The sequence below is a fragment of the Pseudophryne corroboree genome, chromosome 8 (assembly GCF_028390025.1).
Source record: "Pseudophryne corroboree isolate aPseCor3 chromosome 8, aPseCor3.hap2, whole genome shotgun sequence".
NCBI classification, from domain to species: Eukaryota; Metazoa; Chordata; class Amphibia; order Anura; family Myobatrachidae; genus Pseudophryne; species Pseudophryne corroboree.
Window position 1 is genome coordinate 362,959,700 of NC_086451.1, and position 26,098 is coordinate 362,985,797.

Sequence of the window (26,098 nt, forward strand, 5' to 3'; positions counted from 1 at the left end):
CGCATTTGTACAACAATGGCGCTATCCTGGAAGGCCACAGTGTTTCATCCTCTGAAATTGGTGATTTGGCTTGTAAAACTGGGTCTTACACTAGTATACAACTTCAGTATGTGTACCTACCACCTAAACACCAGGTCCTGCACTGTATAGGGGCAGATTTAGGGGTGAGGGTGCCCCTAGGCAGTGTTGGACTGGGGCATGTAGGGCCCACCGGGGGAATGCAGTGGTAGGGGCCCATGATTAGGTGTATGGCCATTCCGCAGAGGGGGTGTGGCCTGTCGCCTCATTGGTTTGACTAACAATTAGAGAGTGCAACATCTGGGCCCCTTCATAAATATATACAGTAAATTCAGCTGCTGCATGCATGATAATGTACCAGATTAATAACAGCAATGCACTGTAGAAAATACACCATAGTACAGTATAAGGTAACATGTGTATAATGTATCATTCAAGTGCACAGTCTAGAACCTGATCCTTAGAGCAGGAGGTGGGGCCCCCGGCAGTGGGTCCCACCGGGGGTTTCCCCTGTACCCCTGTGGGACAGTCCAAGCCTGCCCCTAGGCACAACAGTAATTGCTGCCCTCCTCCCTGCTTAATTCTATTCTTTTTATTGCTTGGTTATAAGCCCTCATTTGATAATAGCCAATTTAATAGAATAATAAAGAAAATGTCACTAACTATGAATTTTTTTTATTTTTAATTATGTATACATACAGTATTTACTAAGTAAAACAGCTTACAGGGACACTATGTGCATGTCCGACCCGTTTACACTCCACTGAAGATGGCATATGGTACAGTACAGTGGAAACATTTTGCAGTTACTGGTACTTTTGGGGATGACAGTACCAACTGAAGTATCTAAGTGCCACTCCCAATCAAGTAACACCCCTAGGCACGTGCCTCACATGACTATTGGGAAAATTCACCACTGGCACTGTATAAGTCGTGCTTTGCCGTGAGTTACATTGTGCCGCATACAGTAGCGTAAGTTCGTCACAGTTGCCCGGAGGCAAGTTCATACCAGTTGCCCCCCCATCCTTATATTTAGATAAATGTATGTATGTATGTGTGCATATATGTATGTGGGTGCGTGTGTGTGTGTGTGTGTGTGTGTATGGAGTGTTCTGAATTTTTTTTATATACTGTATATATACATTTCATTGTCTTTTATTTTAAATCACACATTTCTTAGCAGTCATACCCAGGATTAGAACCCACTGACAGCAGACACTTTACTGATGGAACTATTTGCTCCAGTACAGGAAGCATGAGAATTGTAACTATATGAAGTTATGTGTAATTGTCAGAGAAGTAACTTCATATAGTGAAAAGATAGCGGCAGCCATCAATTAACTTACTTCAATGGTGTCACAGAATGGGGGGAGAAGAGCCCCCTTCAGAGCAAGAGCCCCGGCGGCAGATGACTCCGTTGCCTCCCAGAGTTCTGCCTCTGGCCGCATATTAACCCTTACCAGCCAATACTTTGATCTTTATTGTGTGTAGTTACCATCTACAGTATATATCGGGTCTGCACTGCTATACACACCAGTAGCGCTTTGCTGAGAGTAACATTGTGCCTGCATATTAACCCTTCCTAGCCAATTGCCTGGACATTCAGTATGTGCAATTAACAGCAGATCTCAATCTGACTTTACAAGTGATAGTTCATACCCAGTGTTAATTGGTCCATTCAACATTTATGTGTGGACGGCCTTGTTTGTAGACCTTATGGCACCCAGGGTGAACATTTTCTATGGTGCCCCCCCTATTCAAAACAGGGACAATGTGTGCATCAGGTGTGTGTCAAAAATATAGGGGTGTGGCTTTATGGGGAAGGGGTGTGGTCACAGAATAGTACCAATTCACATTACATTGCATAGTAGTGTCCGTCAGTCACATTACACCACACAGTTGTACCCCTTATACACATTATACCATGTTAGAGCCCCTTACACGCATTACACCACTGTAGAGCAAAGCCTCTCATACACATTATGGGAAGCAGTTAGTTTCCCGAAGGTCAGGATCCCGGCAGTCATAATACCGACGCTGGAATTCTGACATCCATGGAAATCTCGGCAGTTGAAATCCCGAACAGGGCCTCGAATCCACACTCGGTGGTAGTGGTCCACGCCACCCCCCGAGGGGGAATAAATTAGTGTGGAGAGAGCAGCGAGCCCATGAGAGACACGCTGTGCTTGCCGTCGCGATCCCACTTGTCGGGGTTCCAGCATCAGTATTATGACCACTGGGATCCCGACCGTCGGGATCCCATACTGATTCCCACATTACAGAGTATCATTTAATAAATTGAAAAAAGAATAATTTTATTTCTAATTTAATTAATACATCTGATTGCTGGTATTCTCAATCCCAAATGCAATGAGCAGTCACATCTTCTTATGTGTTATGAGAACGAACACTCCTGCTCTTCTGTTATATATAATGTTACCTCAGAAATTATAAATACTATATACCAGTGGTTCCCAAACTTTTTTGAATCGCGGCACCCTAGAGTATCAGATTTTTTTTCACTGCACCCTTAGGTGAAAAGTGTCTTAATGAGAGATTTCCAAAGAAATAATAAATTAAGTACATTGTGTTTATTTGTCATCCTTAGGTTCAATTGTGAGGGACAAGATTTGCTTCTGTTTGTCCGCATACTGGGGGTCATTCCGAGTTGACCGCTAGCTGCCGTTGTTCGCAGCGCAGCGATCAGGCTAAAAATAGGCACTTCTGCGCATGCGTATGGTGCGCACTGCGCACGCGCAACGTACTTTCACAAAAGCCGATGCAGTTTTACACAAGCTCGAGCTACGCTTTTCAGTCGCACTGCCGATAGTTGAGTGATTGACAGGAAGTGGGTGTTTGTGGGTGGTAATTGACCGTTTTCGGGGAGTGTGTGAAAAAACGCAGGCGTGCCAGATAAAAACGCAGGAGTGGCTGGACGAACATAAGAGTGGCTGGGCGAACGCAGGGCGTGTTTGTGACGTCAAAACAGGAACTAAATAGTTTGAAGTGATCGCTAGCTAGGAGTAAGTCTCGAGCTGCTCAGAAACTGCACAACCTTTTTTTGTAGCAGCGCGGCGATCCTTTCGTTCGCACTTTTGCTAAGCTAAGATACACTCCCAGAGGGTGGCGGATTAGCATTTGACCTGCTGCTAAAAACAGCTAGCGAGCGAACAACTCAGAATGAGGGCCATTATTGGCAGTAACCAGCACTGGTTTTGCCTATTACATTGACTTTAAATAATTTGAATTGGTCCTGGACCACCAATCCAAGACACCTCTGCAAGTGCCCTAAGGCACCCCACAGTGCCATGGCACACAGTTTGAGAACCACTGCTATATACATTTAAATGGATCAGCCACAGTGATTTAAAGTGCTAACAACCTCTGGTTTCAGGTACCAAATGAAGCGCCACTGTGGAGCTGCCACACCCAACTACAGAGATGCAATGCTGGTGCTGTTCCTCTGTCCGTCCTTCTGCGGCTGCTCACAGAATGTTGTGCGGTGCACAGTGACGTCATTGACTATAGTCCTGAATAAGCTTTAGTGAAACAAAATGCGCATAGGCATTGCTGTGCGCTGTCTACACAATGTTATTAATGTAGTTAATCAGTGCCGTAACTACACATTTTGATGCCCTGTGCGAAAAAGAAAATTGGTAACCTCCCATATTTGAAATAGGGATAAGGCATGCTACAAATAAAGGGGCGTGACTTCATGGGGAAGATACACGGACACAGAATAGCATACCTCCCAACTGTCCCGATTTTCGCGGGCCAGTCCACTCTATTTGGGACTGTCCCGCTGTCCCACCTGCGGGCCACAGTGTCGCATGGGGGGCAGTTAGGAGGCTCCTGTCAATGCTGCTCTGCTTAGCAAAGCAGCAGTGAATGGACGCTGTGCACATGCGCACAGTGGGCCTAATTCAGAGTTGATCGCAGCAGCAAATTTGTTAACAGTTGGGCAAAACCATGTGCACTGCAGTGGGGGGGGGGGGGGGGGGGCAGATATAACATTGCAGAGAGAGTTAGATTTGGGTGTGGTGTGTTCAAGCTGAAATCTAAATTACAGTGTAAAAATAAAGCAGCCAGTATTTACAATGCACAGAAACAATCTAACCCACCCAAATCTAACTCTCCCTGCAAATGTTATATCTGCCACATCTGAAGTGCACATGGGGCCTAATTCAGACCTGATCGCTCACTAGCTATTTTTTGCAGCACTGCGATCAGATAGTCGCCGCCTATAGGGGAGTGTATTTTTGCTTTGCAAGTGTGCGATCGCATGTGCAGCCGAGCACTACAAAAAAGTTTTGTGCAGTTTCTGAGTTGCCCAGAACTTATCCGATGCGATCACTTCAGTCGCCAGGTCCCGGAATGAACGTCAGACACCCACCCTGCAAATGCTTGTACAAGCCTGCGTTTTTCCAAACACTCCCAGAAAACAGTCAGTTGACACCCACAAACGCCCTCTTCCTGTCAATCTCCTTGCGATCAGCTGTGCAAATGGATTCTTCGTAAAACCCATTGCACAGCAACGATCTGCTTTGCACCCGTACAATGCGCCTGTGCATTGCGGTGCATACGCATGCGCAGTTCTGACCTGATCGCAGCAGAGCAAAAAAAATCTAGCATGCGATCAGGTCTGAATGACCCCCAGGGTTTTGCCCAACTGCTAACAAATTTGCTGCTGCGATCAACTCTGAATTACCCCCAGTGTCTCTTCACTGGAAGCAGAGGGAGAGGTGGCATGCCAGCAGCTCACAGAGCGCTGAGCATGCCCCATCAGTGATGAAAACGGGGGTCGTGGCTCACGATCAAGGGCACTCCCATGAAGCCACGCCCGCTTTTCCATAGGCCAAGCACCTATCCGAGTTTGGGCACGGCTTTGCCGTGCAAATGTCCCTCTTTACATTTCTTCAATGGTGGGAGGTATGGAATAGTACCAATTTACATTACACTGCACAGTAGTGTCCATTATCCACATTACACCGCACAGTAGAGCCCCTTATACATATTACACCTAACCACACAATAGAGTCCATTATTTAAATTACACCACAAAGTAGTCCCCTTATACACATCACACCAGATAGCAGAGCCCCTTATACACGTTACGCCTGACAGCAGAGCCCATGATAGATAGATAGATAGATAGATAGATAGATAGATAAAACTTATACAAGGAAAAATCATTCAGATGAAGTAAATCCTAATGAAACAGTAAATTCACTGTGCATTTTTGGTAATATCAAGTATAGTACAGATCAAATAAAATATTTGTACAATGTTTTACAACATTCTACCAATCAATATTTTATTTCTACCACTAATAATAATAATAATAATAATAATAATAATAACACCAGCTTCTTACACACAAAAGAAATATAACTTGCAAACACTCCCCAATATGTTGCGGTACAAACAGCGCTTCCAGGCAGGTGTGTATCTTCCTATTGGCCAGGATGGCACTCGCCAGGGGCGCCAGTCGAGGAGGGGCGCCACCCAGAGGTGCCACCCGCGGGCAGTAGGTACTGTAGATTCGTTTTAGAGGCAGCAGATATCCCCCCACCTCCGTGTAATTCCTCACCAGCATGGATGCCCAGTAACGATCACAGCATGCAGCAGCGGCTGCTGGGAGGTGTAGTTTACAGTATGTAGAGTTTCTTGTCTGTATTGTGGTGTGGCGCTGGACCCTGGCGCCAATTACAGGGGGCGTTGCTGCATTCTTTGATCAGTAATGGGCATCCCTGCTGTTGAGGAACTACATGGGGGTGGGGGGATAGCTGCCGCCTCTAAAAAATATTTTTAACATATTCTTTGTATTTTTCAGTTACTTTGCACAGTAAAAACTCTAGCACAGACGTTAGTATGACAGGAAAGGCTCTGCCTCACCTGCTTCACCCAAACGCACGTCACTGCAGGCTGCAATTGTAGAATCCCAGACTGTCACAGTTCATCAAGTTCACAAGTGACACAATCGAGCCACAGCTTGTAACCCTTTCCAATGTTTCCATAAAAGGGGTATCGCTCTGGAGTGGGATGCCACACACAGAATTTTTTTTTTACAAATATTTCCTAAGGCGGGGGGCTAGCCACACCTACCTGCATTGGCCATGCCCCTCCGATTACATGGGCGCGGCACAGCTGTCGGCGCCACTGGATGGCTCCACTGAATAACAGACAAAGAGGGGGGGGGGTGCAAATCCCCACCCCTAAATTCCCTTCCGCACACTGAAAATTACCTGTAACCATCCCTGAACCTATCTGGTAATAAAATTCAGAGAATTAGTCACAAATGTTTGCAAACACATGTTTAGCTGCTGGCCACTTCACGGCTTCTCTGATACAGCAGTCCTAACCTACATAATAGCAGTGCCCACATAGGGCCATGTAATTTGTCACAGTAGGCCTCATGATAAAGGCTGTTACTAAAACACTTCCAGACAGAGAGCTAACTTACCCGGGAGCCACCCCCAGGATCTCCCATTGGCACTACAAGGAACAGTATGCCTTCCAAATGCTGCTCCCATTCAATGCCTCTTGCACTCCACTGAATAGCCTGCCACAACCATACTATTTTGATTAAATAATAGTTATGCTGACAATTTTAATGCCACATTGTGCCATCTGCTGGCAACAGCCTCCCTGCTTCGTGTGACTTAGGGAGGAGTAGGAACCAACTCTAGAAGTTAATGGTTCTCTATCTCCGCTGACAGGACACTGAGCTCCTGAGGGTGCTGATTGCAAGCCCACGAGGTGACTGCTCACTCCCGCAGCACGGCCGCCGCCCCCTAACAGAGCCAGAAGAAAGAAGAGTGGTGAGTACAGCGCCGGCGGCCCGGAGAGTGGGTCGCCGGCGGGAATGGCGCCACAAGAGTGGGAGCGCAGCTCTGACAGGCTGCGCTCCGGAAGGCTCAGCCGCACACTGTGTACAATGCTGTGAGGGGCGCCTGGGCCAGCGCAATCACCCTACACTGGTCAACACTGCTAACAGGGGCTAATCCCGCTGTTAGCAAAAAAATACCTCAGGCCAGTATGATACAATAAGTGCGAGAAGACATCCCATTACAGGGGGCGGGACTTCTCAGAGTGGATCCAGCACTCACCAGCGCCATTTTCTCCCTGCAGTTCATTAACAGAGACGCTGGCAGGGAGTGCTGCCCTCCACATAAGTAACACTGTGTTATAGATACGGGGGGGGGGGGGGGGGGGGGAGTGTAATTCGACACTAGCTACGCTGTTAAGGTTCAGCTAGTCAAAGGTTCTTTTTATCATAATAAAAGCCTATAATTGAGCGGTGTGGCTGGCTCCTTGTACTCTGTGACTCTCTGAAGGTATACTGTGGGGGAAATTGTACTGACATTTTCCTGTGTGTGTGTAACCCACTGTACCATATTTGGGGACTTTGTCTTGTAATGCAGAATGTATATCTTCTCCTGGGGAGTCTATACCATGCTCAAAACTGTGCAAATTCTCAGGCTTCGGTGGCAGATCCCCCTGGGATGGCCTCCATAAGGTGTACTTTCACACATATATTTCTTCAAATATGTCCCATGCTGGTAAGAAGCCACAGTTTTGAAATATCTAGGGAATCAAATCCCACAGCTGTGCCTCTCACTCCAACTATTTACCCTGAAAAGCGTACACTTGACATATAATGCAACTGACATATGAGGGGTGCAACATATAGTTTGAGGCTAATAGGGATGATAAATATTTTTTATATATATATATATATATATATATATATATATATATATATATATATATATATATATGCCTCCCCACCATTTAGAGCGTTAAACTCCTTATTTGGGAAAACCTGAGTACACCCAGAGATATAATCCACATCCCTAAAGAGTGTCTAAATTGTCAAAGAAGGTTGTGTTACCTGTCCCTGGTACAACCTCCATAAAGGATTAGACTGTTCGCAAATTGAGACTACTCTCTAATACTGTTCACTGCCACAGGTGTGGCTCAGAGACCCTCACTTGCGTAGATCTCTGGGGCTATTGTTACGTGGTCAGGCTCCTTACTTGATTATTTAGATTCTATATATAGGAGTGACATTTGCTTGTTTCTATGTCACTTACAGGATTCTACAGGCTTCACGGCTGGAGGCCATGAAGGAGATTGGCCTGAGTCATGCCGGGGCCACTACTCTTGCAGTTTAGACAAGCAGGGGACGGTTTTCTATTCTATTCTCAGTTTTATAACTTAACACAGGCGCAGCAAAAGATTTCTTCTTTTTCTCGTTTAAGCAGGGGACGGTGGCTACACCAATGGACTGCAGATACAGAATCCAAGAAAGGTATGGCAGGTCCGCCCTTCACAGGTGAGGCCCTGTTGGGACACACTGGATACGTGAATGTCCATGCCAACTGCGGGTAAGTCGACATATCTTCCTTCCGCAACTGCACAGACCAGGAAATTATATCCTACACCTACACTGCAATCCCTTCGAACCGCAAGGTTTAAACATGAGTCCAAGGGTTCCTCCGCTTCCTTTTGACTTTGGGGAAAATCCAGAAAACCTGCACCGCCAGGTTCCCAGGGACGGATTTCGGATTCTGCCTTCTCAAACTCTTCGGTTTGTCGGTGGACCTCACTGCCTGGGGATCAGGCAGGTGGGAGGGAGATTAAAGAGATTTCAGTTAAACATCTGGGCAGGGCCAGTGCAAGGTTTCTCAGCACCCTAGGCAAATTGTCAGCAGCCCCCCCCCCACATATATGTGTGTGTATGTAGATATATATATATATATATATATATATATATATAGATATATATATATATATATATATATATATGCACACATGGTTGAAGTGGAAATTTTGAAGTGGGGGTATGCATAAGTCAAGGATGTAATTATGCATGCGCCTTCGGCGCGCACACTCCAGAAAAGGGGGCATGGCCACCCAAAAGGGGCATGTCCCGTGTAGTAGAACCCCTTATACTATCTAGTACTGGTGCCCCTTTCACATTATAGCACACGGTGCGAGCCGAAATTCACATTGTAGCACACTGAATGAGCCGAAATTCACATTGTAGCACACTGAATGAGCCGACAGTCACATTGTAGCACACTAAATGAGCCGAAATTCACATTATAGCACACTGAATGAGCCGACATTCACATTGTAGCACACTGAATGAGCCGAAATTCACATTGTAGCACAATGAATGAGCCGAAATTCACATTGTAGCACACTGAATGAGCCGACATTCACATTAGAGCACACGGAAAGAGCCGAAATTCACATTGTAGCACACTGAATGATCCGAAATCCACCTTGTAGCCCACTGACTGAGCCGAAATTCACATTATAGCACACTGAATGAGCCGAAATTCACATTATAGCACACTGAATGATCCGAAATCCACCTTGTAGCACACTGAATGAGACGAAATTCACCCTGTAATACTGACTGAGCCAAAATCCACCTTGTAGCACACTGAATGAGCCGAAATTCACATTGAAGCACACTGAATGAGCCGAAATTCACATTGAAGCACACTGAATGAGCCGAAATTCACATTGTAGCACACTGAATGAGCCGAAATTCACATTGTAGCACACTGAATGAGCCGACATTCACATTGTAGCACACTAAATGAGCCGAAATTCACATTATAGCACACTGAATGAGCCGACATTCACATTGTAGCACACTGAATGAGCCGAAATTCACATTGTAGCACACTGAATGATCCGAAATTCACCTTGTAGCACACTGAATGATCCGAAATTCACCTTGTAGCACACTGAATGAGCCGAAATTCACCTTGTAGCACACTGACTGAGCCGACATTCACATTGTAGGACACAGAATGAGCTGAAATTGTGAAAGCAGGGACAGCCAGAGTGACGACAGGGAGAGAGAGAGTGATGACAGGGAGAGACAGACAGTGACGATAGGGAGAGTGACGTCAGAGAGAGAGAGTGACGACAGTGACGACAGGGAGAGTGACGACAGTGACAGGGAGAGTGACGACAGGGAGAGTTACGACAGGGAGAGTGACGACAGGGAGAGTGACGACAGGGAGAGTGACGACACGGAGAGTGACGACAGGGAGAGTGACGACAGTGACGACAGGGAGAGTGACGACAGTGACGACAGTGAGAGTGACGTCAGGGAGAGTGACGACAGGGAGAGTGACGACAGTGACGACCGGGAGAGTGACGACACGGAGAGTGACGACATGGAGAGTGATGACAGGGAGAGTGATGACAGTGACAGTGTGTGTGTTTGTAGGCAAAATACACAGACTATACATACACTCCACACACAAACATACATAACACAAACACACCACACACATACTGTACATTTAAACAAATATATACATTGTACTGCACATATATGTACCTGGGTTGCAGAGGAGAGACACTGGCAGCCACGAAACAGCCACTGGAATGATGAGGACACACCACAGCAGCTCCCAGTATCTGCAGGTCACTATGCAGACTTTGCCGGCAATAGATCCCTCATCCCCGCAGCGGTAGCTGCGATCGCGATTGCGATCGCGGCTTTCTAAAATAAGGAATGAAATCCATCAGGGGGGCTTTCTGGGTACCCAGAAACTCCCCCCCCCCCTGCGTGTGCTGGGGCATGGGGGGGGGGGGGGGGGCAGTGAGAGAGTCGCGACTCGCGGCAGGATGGGGGGGGGGGAGGGGGGCCGGGGGGGTGATATGGTTACTCTGATGAGTAACACATTGGAGCCTGCAATCGTAGCAGGGGGGGCAGCAGGTAACCTGCGGGAGTATGTCACTGGGGGGCTGGCTGGAAGTCGCACGTGGGCGCCGGAGCAGAACCTGCACTCGCGGCAACGAGGGGAGGGGGACAGCAAAACTACAGGAGTCTGCAATCAGTGGGGGGAACACGCGGGAGCATAACCTCTGAGCCTCTGGAGGGGAGGGGGGGGGGCTAGGAGTAGTATGTGGGGGGCAGGAGCCTGCACCCCCCGAGTCCGCAATTCGCCACTGGGGGGGGAGGAGACGAGACACATGCCAGAGCCGGCAATTGGTGGGAGGGGGAGGGATGGGTGCGGGCATCATGATCGAGATCGGAGGGGCAGGGGGTGCACGGATCAATTTCAGAATGTTGTAATGGAGCGGGGGCCAGGACAATGTGTTATCACTGGGGGGGGGGAGGGGGGGCGGCAGCAATTGAGCGGCTATAACATCCCTGCGCCTCATCTCTTACGGAAGAGGAGAGAATATAGAAAGCATTTTCTAATCATCTTATAGTGCCGCCCTCCAGTGGTCGGCGCTCATAGGCAGCTGCCTAAAGCTGCCTAATGGTAGCGCCGGCCCTGCATCTGGGCGATATCCTGCATAGACCCCTGGAAACGGTTAGGTTGCCCAGGGGTGCAGACTGGAGTTTCTAGTACTCCTGCCTCACAGATTATTACTAGCTTCTGGGACAAGAAGTACACTACTGCTGGAAGCTATTCAAACGTTTGCCAAACAAATGTCATTATTCCAGTTCCACCTCACCTACAACACAAGGGTTATTACTCAAACCTGTTTGTGGTACCGAAACAGGATGGTTCGGTAAGGCCAATATTAGACCTAAAAACATTGAACCCTACTTGAGAGAATTAAAATTCAAGATGGAGTCTCTGAGAGCGGTGATCTCAGGTCTGGTGGAGGGGGAATTCCTAGTATCCCTGGATATCAAGGATCCGTACCTTCACATTCCAATCTTGCGGCCTCACCAGGCTTATCTAAGATTTGAGCTGCTGGACTGTCACTATCAGTTCCAGGCACTGCCATTTGGCCTCTCCACAGCACCGAGGATATTTCCCTAGGTCATGGCAGAGATGATGCTACTCCTCCGCAGACAGGGAGTGAACATAATTCCAAATCTGGACGATCTGCTGCTAAAAGCATCTTCCATGGAGAGGCTGTTACAGAGTATTGCTCTCTCAATTCGCCTACTCCAGGCGAGATCTTGGGTGAATCTTGAACCTCCCAAAGACACATTTGGAGCCTTCAGAAAGCGTAGGTGATCCAATCAATGGTCCGGGATGTCCTGAAGCCAGCCAGGGTATCGGTTCGTTAGTGCATTCGCCTCCTGGGCAAATGGTCGGGATCACATCTTCACATGCACCAGCGGATACGCCTGTCGCTGAAAGCCAGAAATTCACTCCTCTGGTGGTTGCAAACTTCTCACCTACTTGAGGGCCGCAGGTGCGGGATTCAGAATTGGATTCTTGTCTCAGAGGTTGGGGAGCAGTCACAAAAGGGGAAGGCTTCCAAGGAAAGTGGTCAAGTCAGGAAGCTCTCCTTCCGGTAAACCTTTGGGAACTAAGGGCCATATACAATGACCTTCTACAAGCGGCACATCTTCTGAAAGATCAAGCCATTCAAGTTCAGTCGGGCAACGTCAGGGCGGTGCCCTACATAAACAGGCAAGGCGGAACGAAGAGCAGAGCTGCTATGTCAGAGGTAATGAGAATCCTCCTCTGGGCAGAAAGACACGTGCTGGCGCTGTCAGTGATCTTCATTCCGGGAGTGGACAACTGGGAAGCAGACTTCCTCAGCAGACGCGAACGCCATCCAGGAGATTGGGGCCTCTATCCGGAGGTATTCGTAGAGGTAACAAGCCGATGGGGTGTACCTCAGATAGACATGATGGCCTCTCGCCTCAACAAGAAGCTTCGGAGGTACTGTTCCAGGTCAAGAGACCCACAGGCAGTGGCAGTGGATGCCCTGGTAACTCCGTGGGTGTCACCAGTCAGTGTATGTGTTCCTTCCACTTCCACTCATCGCAAGGATTCTCAAACTAATAAAAAGAACAAGAGTTCAGGTGATTCTCTTTGCTCCGGACTGGCCAAGAAGGACTTGGTACACGGATCTTCTGGGATTACTCTTGGAGGATCAGAGGCTTCTTCCTCTTCACAAGGACCTTCTTCAACAGGGGCCGTTCGCTTATCAAGACTTACCGTGACTATGTTTGACAGCATGGAGGTTGAACGCCAGATCTTAACTCAGAAAGGCATTCCGAAAAAGGTCATTCCTACAGGCTAGGAAGGGAGTAACGTCAAAACATTACCATCAGATTTGGTAAAAAAGTATGTGTCTTGATATGAATCCAAAAATTTTCCTACGGTGGAGTTTCATCTGGGATGTTATCTTCTCTTTCTGCAAGCAGGTGTGGATGTGGAGCCGTTTGGGCTCCATAAAGGTCCAGATTTCAGCCTTGTCCATTTTCTTCCAGAAACAATTGGCTGCCCTGCCTGAGGTTCAGACATTCTTGAAAAACGATCTGCACATCCAACCACCCTTTGTGCCACCTATGGCACCTTGGGATCTTAATGTGGTGTTGCAGTCCCTGAAATCGGATTGGTTTGAACCTTTGCAGGAAGTGGACGTAAAGTTTCTTACTTGGAAGGCTGTCACAGGGGGCATTGTCGCACAAGAGCCCTTACTTGATTTTCCATGAGGATAGAGCTGAGCTCAGAACGCATCCGCGATTTCTTCCAAAGGGTGTGTCGGCTTTTCATATCAACCGACCTATTGTGGTGCCAGTAGCTACTGACACCTCAAGTCCTTGGATGTTGTGTGGGCTTTGGAAATATATGTGAAGAGAACTTCTCATCACAGACAGTCAGATGCTCTGTTTGTCCTTTATGATCCCAACAAGGTTGGGTGTCCTGCTTCTAAGCAGATAATTTCTCACTGGATCAGGTTTTCTATCCAGCATGCTTATTTTACGGCAAGCTTGCCGTATCCAAGATCTGTTAAAGCCCACTCTACTCGTAAAGTGGGTTCTTCCTGGGTGGCTGCTCGGGGTGTCTCGGCTTTATAGCTTTGCCGAGCAGCTACTTGGTCAGGGTCGAACACGTTTGCTAAGTTCTATACTTTGGCTCCTGAGCACCTAAAGTTTGGTCAATCTGTTCTGCAGGTGCTTCAGCACTCTCCCTCCCGTACTGGGAGCTTTGGTACATTCCCATGGTACTAAATGGAACCCCAGCATCCTCTAGGATGTAAGAGAAAATAGGATTTTAATTACCTACCAGTAAATCCTTTTCACGTAGTCCGTAGAGGATGCTGGGCGCCCGCCCAGTGCTTCGTTTTCCTGCATTGTTGCTTGGTTAAGTATTGGTTCAGCTGTTGCAGTTCCTATTTCATGCTAGTTAGCAGGGTTTCTTCTAGTTTCTGCTGGTTAGTTGCATGCTGGTTAACATGGTTTCTCTTACGTCCTAGAGGATGCTGGGGTCCACATTAGTACCATGGGTATAGACGGGTCCACCAAGAGCCATTGGCACTTTAAGAGTTTGAGAGTGTGGGCTGGATCCTCCCCCTATGCCCCTCCTACCAGACTCAGTTTAGAAAATGTGCCCGGAGGAGCTGGTCACTGCTAGGGGAGCTCTCCAGAGTTTCCTTAGTAAAGTTTAGTTTTAGAGTTTATCATTTTACAGGGAGGCTGCTGGCAACAGCCTCCCTGCATCGAGGGACTAAGGGGGGGGGGGGGAAGCAGTGTCCACCCTGTGGGGTCTGAGCCACTGTCTCCGCTGTCTGGACACTGAGGTCCAGAGGGGATAGATTGTTCCCCGCCGCAGGGGATCGCTCACCCAAGCAACATGCTGCCACCCCCTTATAGAGCTGAAGATTGTGGCGAGTGAGTCACCGACCCCCATAACAAGCAAGGGGCCGGTGTGAAGATGGCGGCATCAGGGTAGGAGCGCAGTATTAATTGCGCTCCGGAGGCTCAGCGGTACATATGGGGTAATTCCAAGTTGATCGCAGCAGGATTTTTGTTAGCAATTGGGCAAAACCATGTGCACTGCAGGGGAGGCAGGTATAACATGTGCAGAGAGAGTTAGATTTGGGTGTGGTGAATTCAATCTGCAATCTAAATTGCAGTGTAAAAATAAAGCAGCCAGTATTTACCCTGCACAGAAATAAAATAAGTAACCCACCCAAATCTAACTCTTTCTGCACATGTTATATCTGCCTCCCCTGCAGTGCACATGGTTTTACCCAATTGCTATCAAAAATCCTGCTGCGATCAACTTGGAATTACCCCCATAGTGCGGCGTTGTGAGGGGCGCCCTGAGCCAGCGCCTATACCCTACACTGGTCACACAGCTTGTCCTGGTCCCTGGATCTCAGCCAGCATCAATCCTCAGGCCAGTATAATCCTGTGAAGAGCGAGAAAGACAGCGCCATTTTGGGGGCAGAGCTTCTCCTCAGAGCGGACCCAGCAGCGTTTCAGTGCCATTTTCCTGCCTGCACAGCGCTGTCAGTGAAGAGCAAGTCCCTCCACAGCAACTCCAGCTATCTATCACGGTACCAGGGGTTGTATAAGGGGGGGGGGGGAGGCTGCAAAACGACTGTATAACCTATTAAGGTGCACAGTCAGCGCTGATAGGGGGTCTCCCTTTATATTAAAAGCGCTGTGTGTGGGTTGGTTCCAATCTCTTTGTCTCTCTTGACATTCTTGGGGGTGAAACTCTGTCTGCCCTCCCCTGTGTGTGTGTGGAGTGTCTGTGGTCTCCATTAAGAAATGTCCAGGGACTCTGTGTCATATGCTGCAGAGGATATGTCCTCTCAGCATGATCCCATTCCATGTAATCAGGATTGCACTAATTCAGCACAGATTCCAGCAAGAGAGCCGGAGTGGTTATCCTCTTTCAAATTTATGATTTCTCAGATTTCTAATAGGGTTGCACAAAATGAATCTGACTGCAACTCAGGCTTTTTACAGAATTCTATGGCAGTATGGCCCAGTTCTGGTACATCAGGGCTCCCCGCTGTATATTCCCATAAACGTGCTTTTTCTCAGTTCATGCAGGATAATGCTGATGCTGACTCTGATACTACAGACGGTGACGGGGATGTGTTGCGGGGGGCTGCATCACTTGCAAAAGGGGTGCAGTGGATGATGGAGGCTATTAGGGATGTGTTAAATATTGCTGATACAACACCCGAGCAGGTTGAGGAGGCTTACTTCACTGGAAATAAGAAAGCTTTGCTAACCTTCCCTGCGTCAAAAGAATTAAATGCTATATTTGAAAAGGCTTGAGAAAACCCGGATAAAAAATTCCAGTTACCTAAAAGGGTTCTGGTAGCATTTCCTTTCCCTGTAGAGGATAGGGAAAAATGGGAAAACCCACCTAATATTGACGCGTCAGTATCCAGTCTCTCAAAAAAGGTTGTTTTACCTGTTCCATGATCTACCGCCTTGAAAGAGCCGGCTGATCGTAAAATTGATAATACGCTCAAATCCATGTACATGGCTTCTGGAGCAATACTACGTCCCACTATTGCCAGTTCTTGGATTGCCAAAGCTATAGTAAAGTGGTCAGGCACGTTACTTGAGGATTTGGATACTATGGAGAAATGTGATGTTGAATTGTTTTTACGTAACATTCAGGATTCGGCAGGATTTCTGGTAGAATCCATGAAGTACCTGGGTTCCATGGCTCCGGGGATTTCCTCCATGTCAGTATCAGCTCGTCGAGGGCTATGGTTGCGCCAGTGGTCTGCCGACGCCTCCATGTCAGTATCAGCTCGTCGAGGGCTATGGTTGCGCCAGTGGTCTGCCGACGCCTAATCCAGGAGAAATGTGGAGACCCTACCCTACACAGGTCAGCCTCTCTTTGGATGCGTGGATATCCATGGCTATGGCTGGTAAGTCACCCTTCCTTCCCTCAGCTACACCTGCTCTGAAGAAACCTTTTTCTTCAGTTACGCCACAGTCCTTTCGGTTTAACAAACCCAGAAAGGCAAAGCTGTCCAACACCTTCTTTTGGGGAGGTCGGCCAAGGATCAAGAAACCTGCGCCTGCAGGTTCCCAGGAACAGAAACCTGCTTCAGGTACACCAAAGTCCTCCGCATGACGGTGGAGTACACGCCCCGGAGGTGGGGGCTGTGGGAGCGAGACTCAGACATTTCAGTCATCTCTGGATGTCCTCCGGCCTGGACCCCTGGGTGCAAGATATTGTGTCCCAGGGCTACAGGCTGAAATTTCAAAATCTCCCTCCTTACCGATTTTTCAGATCAGGCTTGCCAGCTCTGCTGAGAAATGTCCTGCAAGAAGCCGTCCAGAAGTTGGTGGAGGCACAGGTCATTGTGCCAGTACCACCTCATATGCAGAACAAAGGTTACTCTTCGAACCTTTTTGTGGTACCGAAACCGGATGGTTCAGTCAGGCCCATTCTGAACTTAAAATCACTAAACCCCTTTCTGAGTGAGTTCAAGTTCAAAATGGAGTCCCTACGGGCGGTGATATCAGGTCTGGAGGAGGGCGAATTCCTAGTATCCCTGGATATCAAGGATGCGTACCTCCACATTCCGATTTGGCTGCTGCATCAAGCTTATCTGCTATTCGCACTGTTGGACTGTCACTTTCAATTCCAGGCCCTCCCATTCGGTCTCTCCTTGGCACCGAGGGTATTCACCAAGGTGATGGCGGAAATGATTATTCTCCTCCGCAGACAGGAGGTGAACATAATTCCGTATCGGGACGATCTGCTGATAAAGGCATTGTCCAAGGAGAAGCTGTTACGGTCCATAACACTCACGACTCAGCTTCTCAGAAAACATAGTTGGATCCTGAATCTTCTAAAGTCACATTTGGAACCAACCAGAAGGTTGTCCTTTCTGGGAGTGATCCTCGACACGGAAGTGCAGAGGGTGTTTCTCCCAGTGGAAAAGGCGTTGGTGATTCAAACGATGGTCCGGGATGTCTTGAAGCCAGCCCGGGTCTCAATTCATCAGTGCATTCGCCTTCTGGGGAAGATGGTAACCTTGTACGAGGTTCTGCAGTACGGGAGGTTTCACGCTTGGTCCTTCCAACTGGAGCTCCTAGACAAGTGGTCGGGATCCCATCTACACATGCACCAGAGAATTCATCTGTCGCCAAAGGCCAGGATTGCGCTCCTCTGGTGGCTGCAATTATCTCACCTTCTGGAGGGCTGCAGGTTTGGGATTCAGGACTGGATCCTTCTAACCACGGATGCAAGTCTCCGGGGCTGGGGCGCAGTCACTCAAAGGGAAACCTTCCAAGGAAGGTGGTCAAGTCTGGAAGCCGGCCTGCTGATAAACATTCTGGAACTAAGAGCCGTCTACAACGGTCTCCTTCAAGCGGCCCATCTTCTGAGAAATCGGGCCATTTAAGTTCAGTCAGACAATGTGACAAAAGTGGCTTACATAAACCGACAGGGCGGAACGAAGAGCAGAGCTGCGATGGCAGAGGTTACAAGAATCATCCTCTGGGCAGAAAAGCACGCATTGGCGCTGTCAGCAATCTTCATTCCGGGAGTAGACAACTGGGAAGCGGACTTCCTCAGCAGACACGATCTCCATCCAGAGGAGTGGGCTCTCCATCCGGAGGTGTTCAAGGAGGTAACAGATCTTTGGGGAGTACCCCAGATCGACATGATGGCCTCTCATCTCAACAAAAAGCTTTGGCAGTATTGTTCCTGGTCGAGGGACCCGCCAGCAGTGGTGGTGGACGCCCTAGTGACTCCGTGGGTGTTCCAGTCGGTGTACGTGTTTCCTCCACTTCCACTCATTCCAAGAGTTCTAAAGCTCATAAGGAGTACAAAGGTTCAAGCGATCCTCATTGCTCCAGACTGGCCAAGAAGGGCTTGTTACGCGGATCTTCTGTATCTACTGCAAGAAGAGCCGAGGCCTCTTCCTCTTTGGGAGGACCTGCTGCAGCAGGGGCCGTTCGCTTATCAAGACTTACCGCGGCTACGTTTGATGGCATGGAGGTTGAACGCCTGATACTAGCTCGAAAGGACATTCCGAACAAGGTTATTCCTACCATGATACAGGCTAGGAAAGGAGTAACGTCTAAACATTACCATCGTATTTGGAAAAAATATGTATCTTGTTGTGAGTCCAAGAAATTTCCTGCAGTGGAGTTTCAACTGGGACGGTTTCTACTCTTCCTACAAGCCGGTGTGGATATGGGCCTGAAGTTGGGATCTGTGAAGGTCCAGATTTCGGCCTTATCCATTTTCTTACAGAAACAATTGGCTACCCTCCCTGAGGTTCAGACCTTTTTGAAGGGAGTTCTGCACATCCAGCCTCACTTTGAACCGCCTACGGCGCCTTGGGACCTTAACGTGGTATTACAGTTTCTCCAATCGGACTGGTTCGAGCCTCTACAGGAGGTTGAAGTCAAATGTCTTACGTGGAAGGCTGTCACGTTGTTGGCCTTAGCTTCTGCTAGACGTGTGTCGGAGTTGGGGCTTTGGGGGTCATTCCGAGTTGATCGCTAGCTGCTTCCGGTCACTGCGCAGCGATCAGGCAAATAATCGGCACTTCTGCGCATGCGGCGCAATGTGCACGCGCGTCGTACTATTACAACAAACAATGTAGTTTCACACAAGGTCTAGCGAAGCATTTCAGTCGCATTGCTGGCCGCAGAGTGATTGACAGGAAGTGGGCGTTTCTGGGTGTCAACTGACCGTTTTCAGGGAGTGTTTGGAAAAACGCAGGTGTGGCTGGATGAACGTAGGGCGTGTTTGTGACGTCAAAACAGGAACTGAATAGTCTGAAGTGATCGCAAGGGCTGAGTAGGTCTGAAGCTACTCTGAAACTGCACAAAAATATTTTGTAGCCGCTCTGCAATCCTTTCGTTCGCACTTCTGCTAAGCTAAAATACACTCCCAGTGGGAGGCGGCATAGCGTTTGCACGGTTGATAAAAACTGCTAGCGAGCGAACAATTCGGAATGACCATCTTTGTCCTGTAAAAGCCAATACTTAATCTTCCACGAAGATAGAGCTGAACTCCAGACGTGTCAGCAGTTTCTTCCGAAGGTTGTGTCAACCAACCTACTGTGGTGCCAGTGGCTGCTGACGCCTCAATTTCATCAAAGTCCTTGGATGTTGTAAGGCTCTGAAAATCTATGTGAAGAGGACTGCTCGTCACAGATAATCGGACTCTCTGTTTGTCCGGTATGATCCCAAGAAAATTGGGTGTCCTGCATCTAAGCAGACGATCCCTTGCTGGATCAGGTTCACTATCCAGCATGCGTATTCTACGGCAGGATTTTTGTGTCCTACGTCTGTCAAGGCCCACTCTACTCGTAAGGTGGGGTCTTCCTGGGCGGCTGCCCGGGGTGTCTCGGCGTTACAACTTTGCCGAGCAGCACTTGGTCTGGGTCAAACACATTTGCAAAGTTCTACAAGTTCGATACTTTGGCCTCTGATGATCTGAAGTTCAGTCAATCAGTTCTGCAGGAGCATTCACGCTCTCTCCCTCCCGTTCTGGGAGCTTTGGTACATCCCCATGGTACTAATGTGGACCCCAGCATCCTCTAGGACATAAGAGAAAATAGGATTTTGGTTACCTACCGGTAAATCCTTTTCTCGTAGTCCGTAGAGGATGCTGGGCGCCTGTCCAGCGCTTCGTTTTCCTGCTATCGTTATTTGGTTCAGTACAACTTTGTTTTAGTTGAGTACTACATTGTTACTTGGTAAGTACTGTTTCAGCTGTTGCTGAGTTTTCAAGCTATGTTAGCTTGAAGTGCCTTGTATGTTGCAGCTGGTATGAATCTCGCCACTATCTGTGTTAAATCCTTCTCTCGAAGATGTCCGTCTCCTCGGGCACAGTTTCTAGACTGAGTCTGGTAGGAGGGGCATAGGGGGAGGAGCCAGCCCACACTCTCAAACTCTTAAAGTGCCAATGGCTCCTGGTGGACCCATCTATACCCATGGTACTAATGTGGGCCCCAGCATCCTCTACAGACTACGAGAAAAGGATTTACCGGTAGGTAACCAAAATCCTATTTTCTTCATGTTTCATACTGGTTAACATGGTTTCTTCATGTTGCATGCTGGTTGGCATGGTTTCTCCATGTTGCATGCTGGTCAACATGGTTTTTCCATGTTGCATGCTGGTCAGCATGGTTTTTCAATTCGGTGTGAGCTGGTGTGATTCTCACCACTATCTGTGTATTCCTTCTCTCGAAGTATGTTCGTCTCCTCGGGCACAGTTTCTAGAGGGGTATAGAGGGAGGAGCCAGCCCACACTATTAAACTCTTAAAGTGCCCATGGCTCCCAAGTGACCCGTCTATACCCCATGGTACTAAATGGAACCCCAGAATCCTCTACAGACTATGAGAAAAGGATTTACTGGTAGGTAATTAAAATCCTATTTTTGTTAGTAGCCAATTAACCTACAAGTATATTTTTGGATTGTGGGAGGAAACCGGACGAAACCCACACAATTGCAGTGAGAATATACAAACTCTGCACAGTTAGGGCCATGGTGGGAATCGAACCCATGACCTCAGTGTTGTGAGGCAGTATTGCTAACCATTACACCATCCATACTGCCCAATATACACAATATAGTTGTCACACACCCAGCAGATCACAGCTATCTAGTCAGTATTGTAGGCTGTATATATTTCTAAACAACCTCAGAGTGTGAAGACTACCGATGTAAACCAGTGAGTGGTGGAATGTTCCTGTAAGGCACACTCCCGGTGATTGATTTAGTTTGGCAAGTCATTGTAATCAACACATTTTTACTGTTCTCCCTTTTAGTTTCTTTTAAATATTTAGATATACAGTACAGCTGTTATATGATTGATATAGAGCTGCACAAAGGCTTGAAGCAATGGGATGTTATGTTGGTGTGTGAAACTAAATCTTAAATAAATAAAAAAATAAAAGGTTTGAATACAGATGTGTCCGCAAACTTCAGTCACGCCAAACAGCCCCTCTGGATGGGAAAGGTACCAGGCAACTGGGCCGTACCGAGCATCTATCTTGCTCAAAATGTGCATCTTATTCGCACCAATAAAGCATCTGGGAGTGACAAAATGACATGATTGTGTATATAAAGTGCTGCCATGCAGCAGCTGCGCCAAGTTCCGTTGTACTTCATCTTATTCTCACGCTAAGGGGGAAATGTAATAGGGAGTGAGATTCAGAAAGTGAGAGATTTTGGTAAAATTCTCCTGTTTTATTAAAGTGGCAATCATTTACATGGCAAAATCAACCTGGTTTTGCCATGTAAATGATTGCCACATTAAAAAAAAAAAACAGGAGAATTTTACCAAAGTCTCTCACTTTCTGATTCTCACATCCTATTTCATTTCCCCCAATGTGTCCTTCATCTGCGACTTTATACATGTTTAAAACAAATTCTTGTGCAGTTAAAGTTGCAGTCCAGCGTCTCTTGTACACTTTGAATGGGGTTTTGCTTAGAGATGAGCGGGTTTGGTTCTCCGAGAACCGAACCCCCCCGAACTTCACGTGGTTTACACGGGTCCGAGGCAGCCTTGGTTCTTCCCTCCTTACTCGGAAAACCCGAACGGGGGAAAACGTCATCATCCCGCTGTCAGATTCTCGCGAGATTCGGATTCCATATAAAGAGCAGCGCATCGCCCCCATTTTCACTCATGCATAGTCGAGAGAGCGAGAGGACGTGGCTATGTTCTCTGAGTGGAAAGCTCAATATCAGCTCAATATCAGTGCTCAGTATCTGTGCTGCATTGTGGTGACCAGTATACTACAGTACAATAGTCCAGTGCTGCATCTCGCTGCTCAGTGTCAGTTCTAGTATCCTCATCAGTGCTCAGGATCAGTGCTCATTGTCTTGCTGCTGCATTGTGGTGACCAGTATACTACAGTACAATAGTCCAGTGCTGCATCTCGCTGCTCAGTGTCAGTTCTAGTATCCTCATCAGTGCTCAGTATCACTACTCATTGTCTTGTGCTGCATTGTGGTGACCAGTATACTACAGTACAATAGTCCAGTGCTGTTCTCGCTGCCCAGTGTCAGTTCTAGTATCTTCATCAGTGCTCAGTATCACTACTCATTGTCTTGCTGCTGCATTGTGGTGACCAGTATACTACAGTACAATAGTCCAGTGCTGTTCTCGCTGCCCAGTGTCAGTTCTAGTACCCTCATCAGTGCTCAGTATCACTACTCATTGTCTTGTGCTGCATTGTGGTGACCAGTATACTACAGTACAATAGTCCAGTGCTGTTCTCGCTGCCCAGTGTCAGTTCTAGTATCCTCATCAGTGCTCAGTATCACTACTCATTGTCTTGTGCTGCATTGTGGTGACCAGTATACTACAGTACATTACTAAAAGTCCAGTGTCTTGTGCTGCATCTTGCTGCTGTAGGGTCCTGTGGTAGTGTCCTGTCACTGTGCATAGGTCATCATCATTCCAGTCACAGTGGCATCTGTTATCTATCTAGTGGTATCTAATTCCAGTCATTACTGTCGTCTCACTCCAGATACATTACTGGCATATAATTCCACATATTAAAAAATGGAGAACAAAAATTTGGAGGGTAAAATAGGGAAAGATCAAGATCCAGTTCCACCTAGTGCTGAAGCTGCTGCCATTAGTCATGGCAGAGATGATGAAATGCCATCAATGTCGTCTGCCAAGGCCGATGCCCAATGTCATAGTAGAGAGCATGTAAAATCCAAAAAACAAAAGTTCAGTAAAATGACCCAAAAATCTAAATTAAAAGCGTCTGAGGAGAAGCGTAAATTTGCCAATATCCCATTTACGACACGGAGTGGCAAGGAACGGCTGAGGCACTGGCCTATGTTCATGGCTAGTGGTTCAGCTTCACATGAGGATGGAAGCACTCATCCTTCCGCTAGAAAACTGAAAAGAGTTAAGCTGGCAAAAGCACAGCAAAGAACTGTGCGTTCTTCTAAATCACAAATCCCCAAAGGAGAGTCCAATTGTGTCGGTTGCGATGCCTGACCTTCCCAACACTGGACGGGAAGAGGTGGCGCCTTCCACCATTTGCATGCCCCCTGCAAGTGCTGGAAGGAGCACCCACAGTCCAGTTCCTGATAGTCAAATTGAAGATGTCACTGTTGAAGTACACCAGGATGAGGATATCGGTGTTGCTGGCGCTGAGGAGGAAATTGACAGGGAGGATTCTGATGGTGAGGTGCTTTGTTTAAGTCAGGCACCCGGGAAGACACCGGTTGTCCGTGGGATGAATAAGGCCATTGACATGCCTGGTCAAAATACAAAAAAAATCACCTCTTTGGTGTGGAATTATTTAAACAGAAATGCGGACAACTGGTGTCAAGCCATGTGTTGCCTTTGTCAAGCTGTAATAAGTAGGGGTAAGGATGTTAACCACCTAGGAACATCCTCCCTTATACGTCACCTGGAGCGCATTCATCAGAAGTCATTGACAAGTTCAAAAACTTTGGGTGACAGCGGAAGCAGTTCACTGACAACTAAATCCCTTCTTCCTCTTGTACCCAAGCTCCTGCAAACCACACCACCAACTCCCTCAATGTCAATTTCCTCCTTAGACAGGAACGCCAATAGTCCTGCAGGCCATGTCGCTGGCAAGTCTGACGAGTCCTCTCCTAACTGGGATTCCTCCGATGGATCCTTGAGTGTAACGCCTACTGCTGCTGGCACTGCTGTTGTTGCTGCTGGGAGTCGATCGCCATCCCAGAGGGGAAGTCGGAAGACCACTTGTACTACTTCCAGTAAGCAATTGACTGTTCAACAGTCCTTTGCGAGGAAGATGAAATATCACAGCAGTCATCCTGTTGCAAAGCGGATAACTCAGGCCTTGACAACTATGTTGGTGTTAGACGTGCGTCTGGTATCCACCGTTAGTTCACAGGGACTTATAGAATTGCTTGAGGTAGTGTGTCCCTGGTACCAAATACCATCTAGGTTCCAGTTCTCTAGGCAGGCGATACCGATAATGTACACAGACGTCACAAAAAGAGTCACCAGTGTCCTAAAAAATGCAGTTGTACCCACTGTCCACTTAACCACGGACATGTGGACAAGTGGAGCAGGGCACACTAAGGACTATATGACTGTGACAGCCCACTGGGTAGATGTATTGCCTCCCGCAGCAGCAGCGGCACCAGTAGCAGCATCTCGCAAACGCCAACTCGTTCCTAGGCAGGCTATGCTTTGTATCACTGCTTTCCATAAAAGGCACACAGCTGACAACCTCTTACAGAAACTGAGGAACATCATTGCAGATTGGCTTACCCTAATTGGACTCTCCTGGGGATTTGTGCCATCGGACAACGCCACCAATATTGTGCGTGCATTACATGTGGGCAAACTCCAGCACGTCCCATGTTTTGCACATACAATGGGGTATATTTACTAAGGTCCCAATTTTGACCGAGATGCCGTTTTTTCTTCAAAGTGTCATCTCGGTAATTTACTAAGCAAAAATCACGGCAGTGATGAGGGCATTCGTAATATTTTGGAAGTCCTAGGAAAAAATCATGAATCAATACACCATCGGTCAAATACGCCTGCAATTTGGTAGAAATCGTGAATTTACTAAAAAGTGCAAAACACAAACACTGCCGACAATAGCCAAACACTGCCGTGATGAAATACAAATCGTGAAAAAGTGCTAAAAAAAAACCAGACCTGCTTTTTTATCCCGTGTTTGTATAGGCATGCACGGATCCATGAGATCCGTGCATGTTTTTCAGTGGGAAGGGGTGGGAAATGTTTTAATTTTTCAAAAAAAAAAAATGCGTGGGGTCCCCCCTCCTAAACCAAACCAGCCTCGGGCTCTTTGAGCCGGCCCTGGTTGCAAAAATATGGGAAAAAAATTGACAGGGGTTCCCCCATATTTAAACAACCAGCACCGGGCTCTGCGCCTGGTCCTGGTTCCAAAAATACGGGGGACAAAAAGCGTAGGGGTCCCCCGTATTTTTGAAACCAGCACCGGGCTCCACTAGCTGGACAGATAATGCCACAGCCGGGGGTCACTTTTATACAGTGCCTTGCGGCCGTGGCATCAAATATCCAACTAGTCACCCCTGGCCGGGGTACCCTGGGGGAGTGGGGACCCCTTCAATCAAGGGGTCCCCCCCCCAGCCACCCAAGAGCCAGGGGTGAAGCCCGAGGCTGTCCCCCCCATCCAATGGGCTGCGGATGGGGGGCTGATAGCCTTTGTTGAAAGTTATGAATATTGTTTTTAGTAGCAGTACTACAAGTCCCAGCAAGCCTCCCCCGCAAGCTGGTACTTGGAGAACCACAAGTACCAGCATGCGGCGGAAAACCGGGCCCGCTGGTACCTGTAGTACTACTACTAAAAAAATACCCCAATAAAGA